The sequence below is a fragment of the Akebia trifoliata genome, chromosome 3 (genome assembly GCF_017979445.1).
Source record: "Akebia trifoliata isolate Shusen 1 chromosome 3, ASM1797944v1, whole genome shotgun sequence".
NCBI classification, from domain to species: Eukaryota; Viridiplantae; Streptophyta; class Magnoliopsida; order Ranunculales; family Lardizabalaceae; genus Akebia; species Akebia trifoliata.
The window spans coordinates 16,774,099-16,795,404 of NC_141377.1; the positions used below are offsets into that span (position 1 = coordinate 16,774,099).

The 21,306-nt window shown below is 33.6% G+C and overlaps 1 pseudogene; it reads right to left on the minus strand.

Annotated features, from left to right (window-relative positions):
- Positions 1-5,117: 5,117 nt before the first annotated feature.
- On the minus strand, positions 5,118-6,490 carry LOC147406072 (phytoene synthase 2, chloroplastic-like; annotated as a pseudogene).
- Positions 6,491-21,306: the final 14,816 nt, after the last annotated feature.

Consider the following 21,306-nt stretch of genomic DNA (forward strand, 5'->3'; position numbering starts at 1 on the left):
CAATTCGTTCATTTACATATATATATTCAACACCTTGCATCAATCTTAAAAATTAATTTCTTTTTGAATCGTAGTTTTTCGATGAAGTCTAGAACTCTATGGTGATGGATTTTCAATGCGATAATCCATGTTGGCCAAACAACCCTAAGGAAGATTTGAGATCTTATTATCGAAATTAGGCTAGCCTAGTTCATAAGATAAGTTCGTTGAGTAAAAAACTTGATAAAAGTAAGGGAGTTTTTAATAAAAATGTGATAGATCAGTCTACTCGATCTCTCTAAATAACAATTTAGAAAAAGTGAAAAGAATGTTGTTTCCATATATATAAGAAAGAGAGGGAGAGAGATGAGAGAGAGAGAGAAGTGCGGTTATATGGATCGAAGGACCAAGCTAAACCTGGACCAAGTGAATTAGCACTACAAAATATAAGATTTTTTTAGGCGGTTTTAAACTGCCACTAATTTCATGGAAATCGCCTCCAATGGTTTAGTCAAACGCCAACTATAGTGGCGTCGCCAATTACTTTTAGCGGCCAAGTAACAATGGTTTAAAAACTGTCTCTAATAAAAGCAATTTAAGGGCAGTTTTAAAATCACCTCTAATTAATGTGATTAAAGGGTGGTGGTTATATTTTTAGAGACTGTTTGAAAACTACCTTGAATTAATTTCTATAATTAAGTAGATGAATTATAACCGACGGATTAAAATGGCCCTTAGACGGTTTAAAATTGCCGCTAAGGTTGTAAAATTTTTTTTTTATTAAAATTGTCGTTTCAAAATAAAACCTGCAGTTATATAAAGAAAAAAGTTTCTATTAGCACATCAAATTTCACTTATGACACTTCAATTTCCTAAGAAATGCTATTGGCACCCCACATTTTAGTTATTATACTTTAATTTATTATCACACCATAATTAGAATAAAACACAGCATTCACATTACAAAATATACAAGGGTTAGTTCTTATTGTAATACCTCTAGTTTTTAATTTGTATCTCGAGGAAATAAAATAGTAAAATTTTGAGAAAATTCCGAATGAGAGACTTTGGGTAAAATACTCGGATTTTGTTATGTTCATTTTTAATGAAATCTGACTTTGCCATCTGATTTAAAATGGTCAAAAATATACGTTAGCCTATAAGCATACTAAAATTTGAGTTCGAACGAAAAGTTATAAAATCCTCGAATTTCGTGTCAGATGGGACCTACAAAGATGAATTTTTTGTTAAAACGAGAATTAATAAAATTTGATTATACCATTAGGTCCGCAACAAAAAATTATAAAGAATGGCGTACTTATTCACCAAATTTCGAGTCACGTCAAAATGAAGACAATGGAGAAAATACCAATAATACCCCTCTGGTTTTTTATAAACGAATAAACTTATTATTTATTTCATTCATTTTTTCTCCAAAGAACCCAAACCTAGATGATTGACACCCAAGGGTTTCCCACTCACTTCTCTTCTAGATCCGTTGTTGAGCCTTGCCGTAGAAGAGAAAGTTGTCGATGTCTTCGAATTCTACATTTCCACGGTCTTTGATCGTCGTTCCTATTTTTTTCCCTATTCTTCATAAAAAATTAGTTACATACTTGGAGTTGATTCCAACGTATTCTACTCGAGGGCTTCATCGAGTTATAGTTAGACTCACCTTCCATCGTTGAAAGGAAAGAAAGGGCCCTCATCAAAATCTTCGCCAATCATTGTTTTGCAATCAAGTTTGCCCAACCTCAACTTCTGTGATGTCTCAGATTGATTTTCGTGCTAGCTCACATTTCTGACAACCATGAACTTCAGTAGGGGACTGTTAATTCCTTTGATAATCGTAGATTGCAAAAATTACATCTAAGGTTTTTATTGAATGTGTATTATATTTATAAATCATAGAAATTTTTTATTTTTATTTTCAAATTCATGAGAAAACTACATATTTGATGTGTTTTAATCGTATTTTAACAATTATACGTTGGTGGGATAATGAATCGAAGAATCGGTGAAGAAATTCGAAAAATCTTATCAAAAAATCAAAAATTTCAAGCAACATGTAACTATCTGTTGATGCCGTTGTTAGGTACTGACGACAACATCGTCAGAAAATAAAATTTAGTAGAAAATGATTTGTTGTTATTTTTTTTGCTCCCCTCACCACTTATATGTATTTTTTCACCTTTTATTTCATTAAAAACATTTAGGTAAATGTCACTTTAAGTTCTTTAATAAAATTAAGGTTTTAAGTCCCATTTGAAAATAATGGAAATGGTTTAAAAACTCAAATCTCAAAGGATCAAAATCTAATTTTTTGTTCTAAGAACAAAACATAAATTTTAACGTTTTTGTCAGATTTTCAAATAAGAATATCTTTTGCATTACTTTGAATTGAGCCATAAAAATTACATGATGTCAAATTTTTTATTCAAGACTTTCATTTCCAAAAATTCATTTTTAATTTAAAGAACTTTGAAAAATTACTTTTTCGACACTTTGCCAAATTTTCACCAGCATAGTTTTGGTAGCTTGGTCCTACGCGTTGCTAGGACCTCGTTTGGACTAAGTTTGTAATAGTTTTTCAATTGGATTGTTAACAAATGAATTTCAAAGATTCAAATAATGATTTAATATTCAATGAACTCATATTGAGTTGATAAAAATTGAAAAAAAAATTATGTTCGAAAGACAAAAAGTGAAAATACTAGAAAAAAGGGAAAATGGAATAAAACAGTAAAATGTTAGAATTACAACCGAAGGATATTGTCTACATTTTTCAAGATGTTGTTGTGTGTGGGTTGGTGAATGGATATATATGGGTAATTAATTACAGTTGCATGTTTACTTTCTTTCTGTAGCGTAAGGCGCAGTTTACTTTCTATTTTGCTATACTGTTGCATGGTAAGAAATTGGATATCCATTTTCAACCTTGTAATGTTAATTTCTCTTTTGTTTTAAAAAAATGATATATATATATATATATATATATATATGGGTCCCGTTCAATGGCTAACTTTTTGGCAAAACATGAGTTATAAGTTTTGGAATGGGCTGATTTTTGGTGAGGATGATCTCTACGGTGAGGAGATCATCAGCACCAAAAATCAGCCTATTCCAAAACTTCTAACCCCATCACAAATAGTTTACAAAAAATGGACGGTCCACGATTTTTCAACTTGTAAACATGGGTTAGAAGTTTTGGAATGGGCTGATTTTTGGTGATGATGATCTCCTCACTGTAAAGATCATCCTCACCAAAAATCAGTCCATTCCAAAACTTCTAACTCATGTTTTGAAAAATGTTTTGCCAAAAAGTTTGCTAAAAAGTTAGCTATTGAATGCTACCCTATATATATATATATGTAGCTATTGTGTGAATTGTTAAATAGCTTCTAAATGTTTGAAAAGATAGCCCATCATATCATCCAGAGTAATGTATTATCCTAGGATGTACGGTAGGAACAACTAAACTCATATCTGGTATGGGACGCGTATGAGAGTGGAGTCACAACTAGAATCCAGATTTATTTATTTCTATATTTACCATTGAAATGTAAAGATGGTATATGAATGGGATTGTATATTGGGAATCACATACACGCCTGATAGGCATAGACGAAGATGATTGATCAGTGATCACTAACAATCTAGAGTAGTCAAACATTTTGACATATCGAAAAGAAACTGATTGCTTACGGTCATGTCAAACAACCATCCTGAGTCGGATAAATGCTCAACCAACTGTGGTAATGCAATGACTAGCTACAAAATCAGGAACTAAATACGAGTAAAGTATTTGAAATATCATGTCCTGATTAGGAGAGATCCAGTCATAAAATCCCAAATCTCTAATTCCATTACTCTATCATTATGTATTATGTATATGTTGTTCTATTTTGAATTATAAAATGAAAAGTATGTTTACTATTTCAATGTTGTTAATTAATTAGATTGGTATATGAAGAAAATGTTATAGTGAATACTACTGATTGATATATTGTGAATCTTTTAAATGTTTAGTTGCTCATCCCTAGTTATATCTACCAGTTACTCGTAGTTTATTATGTAAAACTTTGCATGTATTAAAAGGATTCAATATGCTTATTTGTTCATGTTAAGAAGGGTTATTAATAGAAATTTTTTGTGGACATACTAGGTAATCATTGTTACTCATATTTTCTTTTTCCTCTTTTTTTAAGCTTCAGAGTTTGTAGTTGGTGAGGCGAATATAAAGTCGGTGAGCGAGGATTATCTTGTAGGCCAAATCGACAACTAAAATCATTTACCTGATGAACACTAGGGTTATACTAACTAGAAATCAGTTCATCCAAGATGTATATAGATTTTAGGGTCGAGTATTAGGTTCATATTAGAGTGAGGGTATATTTTTGTAATCTTGTATATTTTTACACCTTTTGCTCTCTGATCTACATTATATTGCTTGATGTACCATTGGCTACCATTGTTATCCTATTTCGTTTAGTTATACTTATATGCAGGATATTATGTTTATTTTTATCAAGTTGTCAAGTACCTTGGAATGCTAACATAAATAAAGGAAACCATTTCGAAATTTCGAGGTGCCACTTAGTACCTCAATATTTGACATTGGGATTTGTATTAGTGTTTCGGGGGCATTACACTTATAGTAACAAACTAAGTACTAATTGAAATACTAACATTGTAAACAAAAAAAATAAAATTAAGAAATAAAATATCAACTACTCAAATGTGGTCCTTCGACATTGTTGTACTCCCATGCTTAATTATGAGCACCATAATACACCACCTACAATTAGTAAAAATTCATAGAAATATAATCAACATCTAAACAAATACTATAAAAGCCATGTAAAAAATCTGATATATGAGCATAACGTTGCAATGCAAATAGATTCCTACTAGAATAGTAATTTTCAATAGAAAAATACATATGCAAATCAAATAAAGAGTTAGGGTAGATTTATCAAGCTATGAGTACACATCTATCCAAAATGCATCCAACACATAGACCAAGTACAAACACATATGCCCAAATTTTCTTGTAAATATATGAAACTAAACGCATGCATGTAAAATTTACAATTTCAAGGAATAGATGTATACTAGTACATCTCAAATTGTGTTAACTAGGCAATGAGTGAAAATACTGGCCAACATCTATCCTTATCAAGATGAGAAGCTCCTTTCTCGGCCTTGTTGAAATAGAACCTTGCGTTCATAATTTATTCTTTCATGAAATCCCTCCATCCATTAGAAATCTTTCTCGAGAAAACATCATCATTGGAAAATCCAAACACTGCAAGCTCAGCTTGTGGTAGATACACTTTCCCTCTCAAAGGATTGTAAAAAGGAGAATTTAAAAAAAAAATTTGAAAAAAGAAACACAAACTAGAATAGGTTATATAATATAGACTTACTATTCTCCCACATCTCTGTGGATGTTAGTAAGATGGTTACCAATGCCTAAATAGAGCACGACTTTATAAATTTTGTGGACAAAAATTGAAGATTTAGGTGCAATTCCCATAACATGAACGTTCATTAGACTGACCGTTCCAGCCACATCGTAACAATAGAGATAAAGATCTTGAAAATTCTAGCACTGACATTTCCTTCTATCCATTCACATTTCTTTAATCATGTCCTTGAAGAGCTACGACACTAAAAATTTTAACTTCTTATTCAGTTTAGATTAATCTTTGTACAATGAAAAAAGATATTAAATTAATTTTCTTAATACCTTGATGTCTATGGGGAATTGATAGACAGTATCAGTTAGTGTAGCATTGCGCATATTGTAAGGGGGTCTATTGCAGATATCTAGAAGTTTTTCCTCCCATCTATCAAGAACTGTAATGCTCATATTGATGGCGTTGGAGCCATCAACCAGCTCACCCGTCCTTCTACACCGCACTGTTTAAACCAATTTATTTGTAGCATATATATATATATACCAATTCAATCCTATTTGCTAGTCATCAAATACATCTATAACAATTTACCATAAATAGCCCATATTGCTTTCTGACGTTCCTTGATCATTAATAAAGTTCTTGAAATATGGTCAATTAATAGCCAAATCATACATAAATCTAATTGTTAATTATGTGATTGTGAGTATATGTGCTTGGTGAGAAAGAAATTAAGGGTGAGTGAGAGAACCTAAGTAAAAGGTCTTAGCATATTCAACGCAAAGGCACCAACAACGTTCGTAAGCTTCTTCTAAGAATGTAGGATGAAACTCAGGTCTTCTACAAGCATTCATCATGGCTAAGTTGTTGGTTTGTGATTGCATATCTATGATTTCACTTAGTACTAGCATAGTGTGTGGGATGCCATATTTTGATAATTCAAGGAACTTGTGATGCTTCTTGTTGCTTGTCTTTGGAATGATGGGAAATTGAATCCTTTTGCATTTAATCTTACCATCATAAGACGATGCAACATCTTTGCAAACTCTAATGCAAGTCTTAAACGAAAGTGAAAGTGTCAAACACATTTGCTAATTAATCCTCATTAACTAAGCTAAGAAATGATGAAACATTTTTAAGCAGAAAGATCAAAGAAGTTACAAAATTGTGTTTGATTCTATATAGAGGAAGGAAATAACTTTCTGTTAACTTAAAGCCACGTACATCTTTCAGACTCTTAGGGAGATTTAAAATCTTTTATTAAATTCCACATAAAAAAAATATTGAAGTATAAGATTTTACAATGAGCAAACAGACAACTTGTAAAACCCTAAGTTTTCAATTTGTATCTTGAGGAAAAATAAATAGTGGAATTTTGAGAAAATCTTGAAAGTGGGACTTAGGGGTAAAATTATAGGACCTTGTTCTGATCATTTTTAATGAAATCTGATCTTACCATTGGATTCAAAATGATTGAAAAACATACTTTAGCCTGTAAGCATGCTCAAGTGCAAGTTCGAATAGAAAAGTTACAAAATCCTCGATTACCGAGTCGGACCAGGTTAAAATAGTGACTTTTTACTAGAGAAAGAATTAATAAGATTCGATTACACCATTGGGTTCTTAACGAAAAATTATTGAACATGGACTATTTATTTGTCATTTTTGGAGCACAAAAAACTGAATTATCGTCAAAAACGAAAATGACGTCAATTTTAGGAGTCACCTCAGCCTAAAAATGTAAATTTTCTTAGAGATAGAATTTGTATAAATTGACTACACCATTAGATCCAAAACAAAAAATTAGACGAAATAGAGTATTCATTCATCACTTTTGGAGTTCGGATGGTCAAGTTATCATCAAACTAAACAATAGGCGAAATACCGATTTCATCCCAAAATTTATATAAATAAAATTTTTAATTTTTTTTATATACTTCGTCTTCTCCAACCCATCCAACAGCCAACTAAATTTAAAAAAAAACAATTATTTTTTTAAAACTTCAACCTCAGATTCACAACAAACGGCTCGCCGTCGTTGACTAACGTAGAAAGGAGAAACGTTCGCAGCCGTGTTCTCTACAAAACCCACCTAACCTCTTTTCATTTCACTTACTTTTTCACCCTGTATCATCAAAAATCAGACATATTTATATATGGGGATTTCGAAACTTTGACTTCAGATTTCGTCCGTTTCAAGATCAAACCATCATCCGTCGTAGAAGGGAGAAATGATGATGGTGTCGAGATCTTTGAAAACACCGGACTAGATCCAAAAATCATCCATCTCAAAGTCCAATTCTTCTCAATTTTCGTACCGATCACCTCGATTTCTGTGCACATGTTTCAATTCCGTCGTCTATAGATTGTAAGGAACTCTCAATTTCTATTAGTAATCGTAGATTGTGAAATTTTCATTTAGGATTTTATTAAAAATGTGGTGAGTTTTCAAAAATATAGAATTCAATTTGTTATTTTAAATTCACGCCAGAACTTACATATTTAATATGTTTAATTGTATTTTATAACAAATTACACGTAGGTAGGATGTTTCATCGGGTTATTTCCATTAATTGGGTCTTGTGCACCGCTCGGACCCCATTTTGATATAAGTTTTATATTTTTTCAATATTTTTGATAAAAATGAAATTCATCGTTAGAAAAATGATTTAATATTCAATGAACTCATATTGAGTTGATGAATATCAGAAAGTGAATATTTTCTTTGAAAGATCCAAAATTGTAAAAATCAGAAAAAGGGAAAAAATGTATGAAACGGTAAAATGTCAGAGTCACACCCGAGGGGTGATGTCTGCACTTTACATTGTTGTATTATGTGTAGGTTGGTGAATTGATATCTAGGGATAATGTTACTGATTGCATGATTATTTACTTTCTATTAGCGCAAGGCGTTGTTTACTTTTCCATTCAGTTATTTATTTTAGGCCGGGTGACCACAATTGTATGGTAGGAAACTGGATATCCCTTTTCAATATTGTATTATTAATTTATCTTTTATTTTCAAATGAAAATAATATATATATATATATGTAGCTATTTTGTGAGTTGTTAAAGAATCTGTGAATACCTAAAAGGATAGTGCATCATATCATCCGGAATGGTGTACTATCCTGGTATGTATGGTAGGGATTGTAGACACCCCATTTTTCCATCCGCCTGATTAATCAACTCGTCAACCCGATCGCAATGATTCCCAATGATGGATGTGTATTCCATTGCTTTATTTTGTTACTAGATGTGTTTCAGAAATCCGGATGAGGTATCTCAAACTAACAAAACCTTAGAAACCACGCTACGCTAGGAAAATACGACTCCAGAAACATAGAAATCATCATTTTTCAGACAAAAAGATGCTTCACGATAAAAATCACTAAAAAACTATCAAATTACCAAAATACCCCTAACATCAAAACAACCCTAGAGCCTACATTACGCTTAGGAAAACCCTTTCAAACACATAAAACAACAAATTGAAATCAAATAAATCATTTCGCCAATTTTAACAGAATTTGACAAAATTACGAAAATGCCCCTCACTAAGTTCATGACTATTTCACACAAAAAATTTCATAAATGACACAAACTAATATTTCCATTTGATTCCTTACAAAAAATCGATTCTAAAACATCCTAGAACATTAAAAACCGACTTAAAATATGAAAAGTCCTCTCCGGGGGCAAAACAGTAATTTCACAATTTTCATAATTAAAAATTTCGAAATTAATAAATAAAATATTAAATAATTAAAGTGAAATATTAATGAAATTAATTTAAAATTTTGAACCTGAAAAATCGATCAATCGGACTTTCGGGTAAAATTGTTGAGGGTTCGGGGGATTTCTTTAAGGACCCCTCCATTTGGGGGTTCAAAGAATTAAAGAAATAATGGAAGGGGGTTCTCCAAAAATTAAAAGTAAATCAAGCAAGACTAAAGTCAAGGTATTAAAGTCAATCAAGTGAGACTAAAGTCAAAATTAAAGTCAATTAAGCAAGACTGAAGTCAAAATATTAAAAGTCAATCAATTAAGACTAAAGTCAAAACATTAAAAGTCAATCAAATAAGACCAAAAGTCATAATAGAATTCTAATTAAATAATAACTCTATCTAATAGAGTTCTAACTTAAAAACACTTCTACCTAATTAAAACACAATTCTACCTAAAACAATTCTAATTAAAACACAATTCTACCTAAGACAATTTTAATTAAAACACAACTCTAATTGAAAGATCTCTAAATAAACACTAACTCTATCCAAATCAACCCTAAAAAACATCTATAAATAGAGGTGCTCACACTCTATTTTCGTATCAAATCATAAACCCTAGGAGAAGTAGGTCTAGAAGCTGCCCTAGCCCCCCATAAACCCTAGTTTTGGAGTCCCAACTCCTTACCTAACATCCCTCCTTCAATTTTAGTCTAGAAAACACCTAAAATCCCTCCAAAAACACCTCCAAATCCGCAACAAACTTGAAGAGTTCAGATTCAAAAACAAGGAGATACCTTGATCTAGGAGATCCGAAGTTAAATCCGGAGACAGAACGAAGTAAGGGAGTACAGTACAAGGAGTTCTTTTTGTCAGATCTGAGGGAGCAAAATCCTTGCTATCGGAAAGGTATCAGTTTTTTTTTTATTATTTTTATTTCTATCTAGGTTTTTAGCAATGTGATTTACTTGGAAAGTTAGTAGAGACCGGCTTTGGCCGGACAGGGTTGGTGCCTAACACCTTCCAACCCCGTAACGTGATCCCCGGACTCTTTTTCTCTTTCGTAGATTAGTTTGCCTTTTTTAGAGTCAGTTTGATTCCTAGACCTTAACAACTAGGTGGCGACTCCCAAACCTCAAGGGTCAAAAGCGGATCCGCGCACCCCGCGGATAGAGGGCGCTTTCAGTGGGACAGCAATGTTAAAACTTTTTTAGAGAATATTCTAGTGAGAATTAAGTCTGGGAGTCTCTTAATAAAACATAGATCTCGTCGAGTAGATTAATTTAGAATCTGAGTTCACTCAATTTCGTTATCGGAAGCCTTAGATATCATCGATGCAAGTTTAATCTGTAAATCTGGAATTATTTCTAAATGAAAGTTGGGACAGCAATGTTAAAAATTTTTTACAGAACATTTTAGTGAGAATTAAGTCTGGGAACCTATTAACAAAACGTAGATCTCATCGAATAGATTAATTTATAACTTGAGTTCACTCAATTTCGTTATCGGAAGCCTTAGATATCATCGATGCAAGTTCAATCTGTAAATCTGGAATTATTTCTGAATGAAAGTTGGGACAGCAACGTTAAAACGTTTTTACAGAACATTCTGGTGAGAACTAAGTCTGGACACCTATTAATAAAATGTAGATCTCATCGAGTAGATTAATTTAGAACTTGAGTTCACTCGATTTCGTTATCGGGAGCCTTAGATATCATCGATGTAAGTTCAGATTATATTTTCCTAATTCACAGAAAATCTGAATTTATCTAATGTTGGCACAATTAATGTTCTTGAGAGTGAGCTCATCTCAACCATTGTCATTCTATCATCAATGTAACACCTTTTGGAATCTCGATTTATTTTGGATCACCCAAAAGTGATCATTGATTGGACCTTAAAAATTATAAAAATTATGCCTATTGCAATGTTTGTTTGATCATTATCATATGTCATATTTATTGATTAATTTACCATGATCTTGCTTAAAATACATGATTGATGTTGATCGTAATGTTAATGTGCTTATGTGATGGGAATAATGTGATCTTAATTGAATATTCATATGATTTGAATGATTTTGGTTTTGATTAAATGTATGATTGGTTTGATTGGATCCATGGGCCCATTTGTTTGAAAAAGGTCCCGGGCACACCCCACCCTGTTTTGCACACACCACATGCACGTTTACTGTTTTACTCACTTACATGTCCCATTTAGCCAACGTGGCACTAATGCGTGGCCCGGTCTCTTCGGAGATGCGACGTCATTCATGAAACCCACAACTCCAGTCACGTACCTTAGGGTATATCAAACTGGGGGCATCAATACCATCTGATCAGGTGATTCTGAGAAGTATGTTGATGCACCCAGGCTGGAGCGACCTGAGCCTTTGACCTATTGTAAGCCACACAATCACATGTCTCGATTGCCAACGTAGTACTAGTACGTGGTCGGTCCCCTCTTGGGATGCCAAACCATTTATGAAAGCTACAACTCTTGACTCGTACCCGTAGGTATAAAAGATAGTCTAAGTATATCAATTGCATTTCTTGGTCAAAATCGGTGCCTAAGCAAGATCTTGCCCCGCTGTACCCTACTGTACGAGGGGGATAGACTACGTCTATTCTAGACGAGAGGTATTTAAGTGGGCCCTTGCTCAGCATTGTGCGCCACCTCTCAACTGGAGATCGAACTGGCTGTTTTTGGCTTCAGAGAAGTGAATTGAGGTTTTAGATTATCACCTATACGGTATATCAAACCAAGTCACCATGTATCGAAAGGTATATAGGTGTGCTTGGGCAAGGGTGGCTAGATAAAAATACATTGCACGTAGTAAACCTAGAGTCTAGAAGCCTTCCTATAGGTCACGACCCGAATTGACTATGGGTGTTCCTGGGTTACTTTATTCAATCCAACCAACAGGTAGGTGGGCAGACCGATCCAGAATAATCAAACAAAACCCGCAATATCGGTCCTACCCAATCAGTGAAATGTACTGATTAATTTGAACCACTTAAACCAGTTGACCCAATGGACAAATGGATCAAACTGATCAATACCAAATCAGTTGGACTAATTGGTTTCACTTTTAAAGATCCAGACCACTTTATCTAGAAAGATTCGATCTTAAGATCAAATTAATTTATCTGATCAAAGGTTCAATCCCAATCAGGGGTAGACCCGCATCTAACCTTTCCCACTTTCTTGGTCACTATAGACTTATGGTGCATTTGGATTTGATATTTTCCACCGGACTTGGGCTATTCTATATCGAAACTTTAATCATGTGGATAAGAGTCAAACCTTCAGAATCGATGGTTAATCTTAGGTGTCCCTAAACGTTCTAAACCCTCATCTGTGTCATTTTGGGTCATTCAAAAGAATCGTCTAGTCCAAGTACCAATGTCAAGTCTAAGTAATCCATCCACCCAGAAGGACCTTCTCTCTTTGTAGATAATTGTCCCTGAGTTTTCTTTGAGTTTCAATCCATTTTTTGTCAGTCTTTAGATCCAGTTAGTTGTCTCAGTACGTTAGCCTTTCTTCAACTTTCAAATTTTAGTCGAGTTTGTCAGTCTATGTTTTTTCAATTCCAATAAAATATAGAAGCTTATGATTATCATGCGTGTAATAATGATTTGAACATACAATCTAAGATGAGAAATGACTTAAAGCTCACTAATCAAATTTGATAAATATTGGAATTAAAGAGTACACTCAAGAAGTGCAAATTGGTGATACATTATCCTCAGGAGAACATGAGAGAGTAGTAAACTTACTTGAGAAATTTAACAATATTCCTTGCATGATCTCATAAGATATATGGATGAATTACACAAAAACATAGATCAAGTCAAGAGTGATTTCAAAGTCAAAGATTATCGGTCAGAGATGATATAGCTGAAAGCATCAACAAAGATGATAAGACTTACAAGTGGATCTACCATGTTTTTTCACTCAAGTGAAGAAAGTTCTCATTCACAAAAGAATATGAGATTTCTTTTGAAGTTTGGAAATAGTTGAACGAGTTAATGTCAAATACAAAGAACTCAGTCTCACTCAACTCCGTAGAAGAAGATTGAAGATTACTCCTTCTCAGAAGAAGACTGAAGAATATTCATTCTCCAAAAGAAAATCTTAGTTGACAAAGTAATCCAGATATCGAATTCCTGAAACTTTGACCAAGTTAAGCAGCATTCACAAAAGGAGGCCTTCTTTGGTCGAACCATTTTCCTGTCTTACCAAGATGAAGATAACCTTCTTTAGCCCCTCGCAGCCTTTAAAAAAAAATCAATAGCCTTTTTTTTCTAAACCACGCCGACCAACCTTGGGAGGAAATCTTAGTATGAACTACGTTTTGACCTGATCCCAAAAAGAAAAAAAAGAAATATTTGGGGTACGTAGGCAACCTGAGAAGTTACTTCAGGCTCGGTCATTAAAAGAAAAATGTATTCACTTAAGGAAAGTGTCATCCAAAAGAAAAATCTACTATTGAAATGTTCAAAAGAAAAGAATGCCAAACTAAGGGCATTAGAAAAAAGAATCAAAAGAATTGATAAAAAGAAAAGAATGCCAAACTAGGGGCATTTAGAAAAAAAATCAAAATAATTGATAGAAAAGATAGAATATCAAACTAGGGGCATTTTGGGAAGTTGAGCCTTATATCTTTTCTTTCTAAACCATATCCTAAGCCCACCTATTAAGTCCTCCTGAAGGCTAATTGACTCGGTTAAGGTGCAGGGAACTGAGAAGTTGTCGAGTTGGTTATACAAGATCATCAAGAAAAAAAGAGAAGCCCGCTAAGTCGAAAACCTGAAAAGGCGGCTTAGGCAAAATTTAGGGCATAACCATAAAAAAGAAAGCCTGCTAGGTTGAAAACCTGAAAAGGCGACCTAGGAAAAAATCAAGGCATCATTAGAAAAAGAAAAATAAAGCCCGCTAGATTGAAAACCTAAAGAGGCGATCTAGGCAAAAATTAGGGCATCATCAAATGGGAGGAAATGTCCCGTCAAGAAGAAAAATTCAGAAGGAAGCTTGTGCAGAAACTGCAGAACCATTCAAGCCACGATATTTGTCTTTTAGCCAAGAGCTCACATCCGACAAAGACAATATTGAAGTCGAAAAAATCAGAAGTCATCTTGAACATTGTAGGATCTTCAAAAGTATGTTTACTTGTTCAAGTATTCGCTAATGGAAGATGTAGAATCATCAACCACTTTGAAGAGGAAGATCTTTTATTCTAATATTTATCAAGATTTTTTAAGTCCAGCTCAAGTATTTTTCAAAAGAAATTCGAAAGAAAATGATCAATTCTTTATTGCACATATGATAATCTTAAGAGTCTTAAATTTAAGAGAATGTCAGTTCTTCTATCTATCATACATCAGAGTCCATATTTTTCAAGCGTAATCCATTCCATCAGTCTCGTAGTCAAGTCCCAGTTAAAGCCAACCTTGAAACTAGGGGCATTTTTGAAGGTCATTTAATTCTAAAGTTTTTGTTCTTAATCACATGATAAAAAGAAAATCATACAAAAGTTTAAAAGTCCGACGAAGCCTAATGATAATTACGAATCCAGATACATGATAAGCCAATAAAGGCCTGATCTTTCAAACTTTGAGCTCGATTTTGAATCATAGAATGAATTAATAGGATTGTTTAAGTTCCTATAAATCTAAGCTCGAGAAACGTGGCTTAGTAAGTTCGAGTCTGAGAAGCAAGATTCCAACTTTTTGAATCATAGAATGAATAGGCTTTTTGAAGTGCCTACAAACCTAAGTTCGAGTCCGAGAAACGAGACTCCAACTTTTTGAATCATAGAATGAATAGGCTTTTTGAAATGCCTATAAACCTAAGTTCGAGTCCGAGAAACGAGACTCCAACTTTTTGAATCATAGAATGAATGGGCTTTTGAAGTGCCTATAAACCTAAGTTCGAGTCCGAGAAACGAGACTCCTACTTTTTGAATCATTGAATGAATAGGCTTTTTTGAAGTGCCTACAAACCTAAGTTCGAGTCTGAGAAACGAGACTCCAACTTTTTGAATCATAGAATGAATAGGCTTTTTGAAGTGCCTATAAACCTAAGTTCGAGTCCGAGAAACGAGACTCCAACTTTTTGAATCATAGAATGAGTAGGCTTTTTGAAGTGCCTATAAACTTAAGTTCGAGTCCAAGAAACGAGACTCCAACTTTTCGAATCATAGAATGAATGGGCTTTTTGAAGTGCCTATAAACCTAAGTTCGAGTCCGAGAAATAAGACTCTGACTTCTTGAATCATAGAATGAGTGGGCTTTTTGAAGTGCTTACAAACCTAAGTTCGAGTCTGAGAAACGAGACTCCAACTATTTGAATCATAGAATGAATAGGCTTTTCGAAGTGCCTATAAACCTAAGTTCGAGTCCGAGAAACGAGACTCCAACTTTTTGAATCATGGAATGAGTAGGCTTTTGGAAGTGCTTACAAACCTAAGTGCGAGTCCAAGAAACGAGACTCCAACTTTTTGAATCATAGAATGAGTAGGTTTTTTGAAGTGCCTACAAAACTAGGTTCGAGTGCGAGAAACGAAACTCCAATTTTAATAGGATTGTTTAAGTTCCTCTAAACCTTAGTCGGAGTCCGAGAAACGAGACTCCAGCTTTGTTTAAATCATATTGAATTAATAGGATTGTTTAAGTTCCTTAGCCTGAGAAGCTTGGCTATAATAGGCTCCAGTCCGATAAATGAGACTCAAACTTTTTTAAACTCTAAAAAGAATTTCAAATAGGATTTAACGAAGTTCCTACAATGTTATAACTCCAATTACTTTTGTTAAACCTTACTATGATTGTTTTCGTTGCATAAGTGCATCTCAATTTTGAATCATTATTGTCAGTGAGAGAAGATCTCTAGGACCTGGCACATTTTTACTCAGTTTCACACAGCATCACACCATTGCACACACGTGCACTTTTGCATTAGTCAGGGAGAATTTTCTAAAATTTGAGGATTTGACATCGTCAGTGAGAGTTCAAGCTCGAGGACCTGACAACCTTTTAGTTCGAGGAGAGTTTTACCCTCAAGGATCCGAACGTCCCGACGAATTGCTAAATCAGGCTGCAAAATGAACTGTTACTAGCTTTGGCATTCGGATATCGCACTATCTACCAAAATAGATATACTATCTAGTTTGCTTCAACCCTCTGCCAAAGAGGGGCATCTGTAGACACCCCATTTTTCCATCTGCCTGATTAATCAACTCGTCAACCCGATCGCAATGATTCCCAATGATGGATGTGTATTCCATTGCTTTATTTTGTTACTAGATGTGTTTCAGAAATCCGGATGAGGTATCTCAAACTAACAAAACCTTAGAAATCACGCTACGCTAGGAAAATACGACTCCAGAAACATAGAAATCATCATTTTTCAGACAAAAAGATGCTTCACGATAAAAATCACTAAAAAACTATCAAATTACCAAAATACCCCTAACATCAAAACAACCCTAGAGCCTACATTACGCTTAGGAAAACCCTTTCAAACACATAAAACAACAAATTGAAATCAAATAAATCATTTCGCCAATTTTAACAGAATTTGACAAAATTACGAAAATGCCCCTCATTAAGTTCATGACTATTTCACACAAAAAATTTCATAAATGACACAAACTAATATTTCCATTTGATTCCTTACAAAAAATCGATTCTAAAACATCCTCGAACATTAAAAACCGACTTAAAACATGAAAAGTCCTCTCCGGGGGCAAAACAGTAATTTCACAATTTTCATAATTAAAAATTTCGAAATTAATAAATAAAACTTTAAATAATTAAAGTGAAACATTAATGAAATTAATTTAAAATTTTGAACCTACAAAATCGATCAATCGGACTTTCGGGTAAAATTGTTGAGGGTTCGTGGGATATTTCTTTAAGGACCCCTCCATTGGGGGTTCAACGAATTAAAGAAATAATGGAAGGGGGTTCTCCAAAAATTAAAAGTAAATCAAGCAAGACTAAAGTCAAGGTATTAAAGTCAATCAAGTGAGACTAAAGTCAAAATTAAAGTCAATTAAGCAAGACTGAAGTCAAATATTAAAAGTCAATCAATTAAGACTAAAGTCAAAACATTAAAAGTCAATCAAATAAGACCAAAAGTCATAATAGAATTCTAATTAAATAATAACTCTATCTAATAGAGTTCTAACTTAAAAACAATTCTACCTAAAACAATTCTAATTAAAACACAATTCTACCTAAGACAATTTTAATTAAAACACAACTCTAATTGAAAGATCTCTAAATAAACACTAACTCTATCCAAATCAACCCTAAAAAACATCTATAAATAGAGGTGCTCACACTCTATTTTCGTATCAAATCATAAACCCTAGGGGAAGTAGGTCTAGAAGCTGCCCTAGCCCCCCATAAACCCTAGTTTTGGAGCCCCAACTCCTTACCTAACATCCCTCCTTCAATTTTAGTCTAGAAAACACCTAAAATCCCTCCAAAAACACCCCCAAATCCGCAACAAACTTGAAGAGTTCAGATTCAAAAATAAGGAGATACCTTGATCTAGGAGATCCGAAGTCAAATCCGAAGACAGAACGAAGCAAGGGAGTACAGTACAAGGAGTTCTTTTTGTCAGATCTGAGGGAGCAAAATCCTTGCTATCGGAAAGGTATCAGTTTTTTTTTTTTTTTTTTTTATTTCTATCTAGGTTTTTAGCAATGTGATTTACTTGGAAAGTTAGTAGAGACCGGCTTTGGCCGGGCGGGGTTGGTGCCTAACACCTTCCAACCCCGTAACGTGATCCCCGGACTCTTTTTCTCTTTCGTAGATTAGTTTACCTTTTTTAGAGTCAGTTTGGTTCCTAGACCTTAACAACTAGGTGGCGACTCCCAAACCTCAAGGGTCAAAAGCGGATCCGCTCACCCCGCGGATCGAGGGCGCTTTCAGGGATCACCAAGCTCATACGTGGTATGGGATGCGTATGAGAGTGGAGTCACAATTGGAATCCAAGTTATTCCTTTCTATTTTTACCAGTGAACTTGTAAAGTAAAGGAGGTTGTATATGAATGGTTTGTATATTTGGGAATCACATGCACGTCTGATAGGCATATACGAAGATGATTAGTCAGTGATCACTAACAATCTATAGTAGTCGAACGTTCTAACACATCGAAAAGAGACCCATTGCTTACGGTAACGTCAAACGACCAGCCTGAGCCGGATAAATGGTCAACCAAGTCTGGTAAGTGTAGCGACCGGCCATAAAATCAAGAACTAAAAGCTAGAGAAGAATTGTAACATCATGTCCTGACTGGGAGCGATCTAGTCGTGAATCCCAATTCTCTAATTTCAATACTCCACCATAGTGTATTATGTATCTATTACCTTACTTTGATATATAAAATGAAATGCATGTTTAATGTTTCTATTTGGTCAATTAGATTTGTATATAAAGAAAATGCTATAATGAGTATTGTTGGTTGATGTAATGTCAGTTTTAAAATGTTTAGTTGCTCATCCCTAGCTATATGTACCAGTTAATAGTAGTTTCTTCTGTAAAATTTTGTATATTTTAAAATGATTCAGTATGTTTATTCGTTTTATGTTAAGAGGGGTTATTAGTAGAAATTGTTTGTTTCTTTACTGGGTAATCATTGTTACTCACCCGTTCCTTCCTACTTTTTTTTAGCTTCAGAGCCTGCACTTGGCGAGGTGGGCGTAGAACCAGCGAGTGGGGACCATCTGGTGGGTCAGATAGATGACCATAGTCCATTACCTGGTGAGTACTGGGGTTATTACCCCTAGTGGTGTCGATTCATCCAAGAGTAATATAGATTTTGGTTTTTAGCATTAGAAATTTTGTTAGAGTGAGGAATTTCTGTATAATCGTGTATATAAACTTTTTCTTCCGCACTTTGATTTTTGTACGTTATTAGATGTATATAGGCTTCCGTTAGTATTCTATTTTACATGTTTATATGCAGGATTGTATGTCATTTATCAGGTGCAGGTTGAACTCCTTGGAATGCTAAGATAAACAGAGGAGACCATGCTGAAATATCGAGGTGCCACCTAGTACCTCAAGATCTGACATGGGGATTTGTGTTAGCGTTTGGCGGGGCGCCACACAATTGATTTGCACCCAATTTATATATAAACACATCTTCAGTCTAACCTTTTCTAGTTAAAGCATAAAACAAGATCTTCCATGATTTATCAGTAATTATCCCAAGCAACGTATATGAACTCCTTCAATACTGGTGGATAGAAGCTTTCAACTCTAGAGATTCCACTCCATGGACACTTCTGCTTTTACATTATATTATCAATATATAAGGCATGCAAATCCTATAATTTTTTTTCTTCAGTGGAATAGATTATCCACTGAAAGGATGGGATTGTCAAAGATCCTACATAGATTGTGTTTGGGGAAGGTAATTTGGTTTCAATTAAAGCTTCAATATTTTTTGGGGGGGAGGGTTGGGGGGCTTGTATTTTTTGTACCATGAGCTTTCTTCTACCATGATCTTGTTAATATAACATACTCATCTTTATTTATCCAAAATATAATAACCATTTGATAAAAGCTAAATCAAATAATAAAAAAGTACATAGGATCAACTATCAAATTGAAGATAGGAATAGAAAGTAATACCATCTCAATATTCATATTTGAGGGAAATCGAGAACTTCTTCCCCTAGCTGATATTGCTGCAGGAGAGTAGCTGAGAAAGCTACTCTGTAATTGTGCCATTCTTGTTGAGGTAGGAACTCGTGAACAGTTAGTCGAATAAACTACAGAGTTCTAAAAAGACTGTAGTGGGTATTGTCTATACAAATGTGACATTGAGAAAGCCTATGTAAAAATGCAAAATCAAATCATTCTTTAACAAACATGATGCACGTCCACAAAAAAAGTATCTTAAAATAAAGTAAAATATAACTATGAAGGAAAGTAAAAAACATTTTGTTTATTGAATTAAACTCATTATTAGAATTGCATTTATTTAGAAGATATTAACTTAGAAAATGTGTGGACTAAAAACAGTTGGGCCTTCCTTTTCACTATTTTAGAACCTTGAACTTGTATATTCCCTCTAACTAGGGTTGTTCTCTAAGCAGCCATATGAGATTCTAAATGTTAAAAATTCCTTAAAATAGTTAAATTAGTAATCATATAGTTAGAAATAAAAGAAAGAACTACAACAAAAGTTTAGACACAATCCAACATGACTTGTCATAAGAGAGATGGTTGGTATTCTGTGATCAAGGGCCTATTCAAGGTATGGACCAAACTATGATAGTCCTACTATTTAAAATAATAATAATAATAATAATGGAACCAAAAAGGTTATTTAGGGGATATGGTAGTAAATACACCAAATAAACAAAGCTATACAAAGTGCATGATTAAATTTACACTTTAATCCAAGCTATTGAGGAAGTTGATGAACACCATTCATTCACTAAATTTAATACATTATAAAAAGTTGTAAAATTACGTATGTGCTATGTGAATGTATAACACCATTAAATATGTCTGATTCCCAGGTACAATTTCTATTTCCTAATGTTTATTCTCATGTCTATATACACATAATTATAATGTTAATAGCAATAAGAAATCATGTATTGCAACTCACTACACAAATGATCAACAAAGTAGGCTACAATACGATGCAGGCTAGGGTATGATGCATGCTGAAAATAATTGGAATTTAGAAACAAATAATTAGTTAAATACAATTAGAAAAAAATAAGAAACTAAAAATTAATATGAATGATTTAAGTACATAAAACAAGATAAACATAAGCACTAGAAAATAGGAACACTATGTTGCAAATAAATGGCAACCTTTTAAAAGATGTAAAATCAAATAAATAAATCATTGTCTTAGCCAAATGACACATAAAGATGCAAAAAAATCATGCTGAAACGAAAACAAAATTGATGCTTCAATGAACACACTAGAGTTTTACATCAAATAAATGCTACAAATCAAACAAATATTTGTGAAATCAACGAGTAATGTAAAACCTTGAGTTTTCGATTCGTATTACGAGAAAAAATAAATAGAAGAATTTTGAGAAACTTTTGAAATGGGACTAAGGGTAAAATTTTAGGATTTTGTTCTAGTCATTTTTAATGAAATCTGATCTCACCATTGGATTCAAAATGGT